Consider the following 3,539-nt stretch of genomic DNA (forward strand, 5'->3'; position numbering starts at 1 on the left):
ATAAAAGTCCCCCAACCCAAACCACTACAATTTTAGGATGCACCTAGTAGCATGACATTTATTAGGAATAAAGTCTTCTGAGTTCCAGTGCATTTCTGTGTGCTGGGGTCTTTATGTTTCCGCTATGAGGTATCTAGTTTACAGTGTGGGGTGGAAGTAATCCTGAAAGGGAAGGAGATATAATTAACAAAATTTCCACAGATGAATAGATGAGTTTAGTTGAAGAACAATGATAATTCTTTGCTTACAGGTCCACGGGAGATGAGCAGGTTTGGAGGAGGAGGAGGCAGACACAATCCAAGAGGTGAGTGTTGGGTTGCAAAGTTTGTTTGTATTTGCAGGTCCAACGAGAGAGTGGCAGGATTGGGTAGTGAGGATTTCAGATGAGGTAGCTTTCTGTGGACTTAGTGCACTGGGATCCTTAGCTTCAACCCAGGAGGTAAGTTCCAGGAATGACTTGGATGATTGGAGAAACACACGAGTGATAAACCATTAATTAAATGTTTCACGAGAGAGAAATAAAAGTCTGTCTCATTCAGTACAAAGGTTACTGAATAATCCGGCGAGGACTTAGCCACATCCAGGAGCTTAAATACCAGCAGCCCTCATCAGCAGGATCACACAGGTGGGTGATGAAAGACTCCGCCCTTGCCACTCTGACTCTGGAAGGTAAGTGTAACAACACCAACACAACACAAACAGAACCCTAACAGTTTTTAAAAAGTTATCATCAGATAATAACAAACATGTCATGTTATGTTTTGTTTCTGAACTACACAAAAGCAATGATCTATGTTTAGCTTCAGGAGGTGATGGCAAGTCTCTGAACTAACATTTTCCTTGATACCTTCCTTTCCTAATCTAACCTTCTGAGAGGGGGAACTAAGGAAACTAAGCTTCTTTAGCAACAGTTTCTGCCCGGACAGTTGGTCGACCCGACAGACAGAGTCGGAAGGAGACGGACACAAGTTTCCGTTAGCTGTTCTCCTCTGGGTCAACTAGCGTTTTGGCAGAGAAATTCATCCATGAGCCAAAGGACGTATCTCTCGGTTGGACCACATCAACTCCTGGATGTGAGCCAAATACGAGCTTAACGCTCACAGCAACTTGTTTTAAAATCTTCCTGTCAGAAGAATCTTATTTTGAAATCGGGATCCAGTTTGGCTTCACCTTTCTTCCTACGGCTTGATGCAGATGTACGCAGGTGCTGGAGTACACGCCTAGAGGGTTCAGCTGAGTGGACGGTCCGAACGGATTTTCCAACTAACTGAGAGACCCTGCATACCTGGATGGGTGACTGACCTCGTCTTTAAAAGGTAAAGCTGGCTGTTACATGAGCATCACTATCTGGCTGAAGCTGGGTAGAGAAACGCCTTGCCTCTCTGGTTAAACCCACATTTATTTAAGTTAAAACGAACTAATATCTTATTTTTCCTCCTTTTCTTAAACATACCTTGCCAAACTTAAGTTATTTGCCTCAAATGTCTGGTATTCAACATCTAAAGCTTGACATTTGTGTTCTAAGTGCTTGATTGACAATTAACGAAGCTCGAAGCATGCTAGTTATTGTTGGTTCCAAACTTTTACAGGAAATTGATTGCTCACAATTAAGTGTACTGCAGTGATTTTGTTTATTATGTAAAATAAACTATCACATTTATTTATGCATTGAATCAAAATTCTCTAAGAGTCACTTTTATGTCTATTCACTTTGCACGGCAAGAATATTTTACCAAAAATAAAATGATCCTTGCTAAATTACTTTCCTAATAACATTGCTATAAGAGGTGTAGGTGTGAATCTTACAATTGAAACATATTAAGTTATAGTTATATAATGTACATTGACATAAAGTCCAGGCATTCAGCTTTAATTTGAGGGTATCCACATTAAAATTGGATGAAGGGTTTAGGAGTTTCAGCTCCTTAACATGCGCCACCCTGATTTTAAAGGGACCAAAACTAATTGGACAATTGACTCCAAGGCTATTTCATGGACAGGTGTGGGAAATCCCTTTATTGTGTCATTCTCAATTAACCAGATAAAAGGCCTGGAGTTTATTTGAGGTGTGGTGCTTGCATTTGGAAGGTTTTGCAGTGAAGAAACCATGTGGTCAAAGGAGCTCTCCATGCAGGTGAAACAAGCCATCCTTAAGCTGCAAAAACAGAAAAACTCTATCTGAGAAATTGTTACAATACTAGGAGTGGCAAAATCTACAGTTTGGTACATCCCGAGAAAGAAAGAAAGCACTGGGGAACCCATCAATGCAAAAAGACCTGGGTGCCTACAGAAGACAACAGTGGTGGATGATCACAGAATAATCTCCATGGTGAAGAGAAACCCCTTCACAACAGCCAACCAAGTGAACAACACTCTCCAGGAGGTAGAAGTATCAATATCCAAATCTACCATAAAGAGAAGACAGTATGTAAGTAAATACAGAGGGCTCACTGCAAGGTGCAAGACACTCATAATCATTAAGAATAAAAAGGCTAGCTAAAAAAAAACATCTAAAAATGCAGCACAGTTCTGGAAGAACATTCTTTGGACAGATGAAACCAGGATTAACCTCTACCAGAATGATGGAAAGAGAAAATTATGGTGAAGGTGTGATACAGCTCATGATCCAAAGCATACCACATCATCTGTAAAACACAGCAGAGCAGTGTGATGGATTGGGCATGCATGGCTGCCAGTGGCACTGGGTCTTAGTGTTTATTCATGATGTGACACAGGACAGACACAGCCCACTGAATTCTGAGGTATTCAGAGCCATACTGTTTGCTCAGATCCAGCCAAATGCAGCCAAACTGACTGGTCGTCGTTTCATACTACAGATGGACAATGACCCAAAACATAAAGCCAAAGCAACCCAGGAGTTTATTAAAGCAAAGAAGTGGAATATTCTTGAATGGCCATGTCAGTCACCTGATCTCAACCCAATTGAGCATTTTACTTGTTAAAGACTTCAGACAGAAAGGCCCACAAACGAACAGCAACCGAAAACCGCTGCAGTGAAGGCCTGGCAGAGCATTAAAAATGAGGAAACACAGCGTCTGGTGATGTCCATGAGTTCAAGACTTCAGACAGTCATTGACAACAAAGGGTTGTAAGAACTACCCTATGAAACCAGGACCAGCCTAATCTCACAAAATAATTCCTCAAGATCTTTGCATTATGAAATCCCAGACAGATGACAAGATACCAACTCTGATCATGAATGAGAACTGAAAACTTGTGACCTGAACGTATTTCAAAATAAAGTAATTTATTTTTAGATATATGAACAGGATTAAACATACAAACATTTATTAAAAATATGAATAAATGAACACAAGTTATATTTTCGACATATGAATTACACCTCAGAGTTCTCATAAACAGTAAGTTCCAGGTGTTGTAATTACTGGCACGCTGCTTAACTAAGTTTTAAGTAAATAAGAGAATAAAGGTAAAGATTTAAGTTTTAAGAATAGGAGGAAAAGAAATTAGTGAATTAGCACTTGTTCTCCAAGTCCAGACCAGACAGCACACAGCAT

The 3,539-nt window shown here is 40.1% G+C and overlaps 1 long non-coding RNA gene across 1 annotated transcript; it reads left to right on the forward strand.

Annotated features, from left to right (window-relative positions):
- Positions 1-620: 620 nt before the first annotated feature.
- LOC106533548 (uncharacterized) lies at positions 621-1,285 on the forward strand. The gene is made up of 3 exons (XR_001312250.1): positions 621-669; positions 875-1,073; positions 1,195-1,285. It is a non-coding gene; the product is annotated as an uncharacterized LOC106533548 (long non-coding RNA).
- The last annotated feature ends 2,254 nt before the right edge of the window (positions 1,286-3,539 follow it).

The sequence above is a fragment of the Austrofundulus limnaeus genome, unplaced genomic scaffold, assembly GCF_001266775.1.
Source record: "Austrofundulus limnaeus strain Quisiro unplaced genomic scaffold, Austrofundulus_limnaeus-1.0 Scaffold966, whole genome shotgun sequence".
Lineage (NCBI taxonomy): Eukaryota > Metazoa > Chordata > Actinopteri > Cyprinodontiformes > Rivulidae > Austrofundulus > Austrofundulus limnaeus.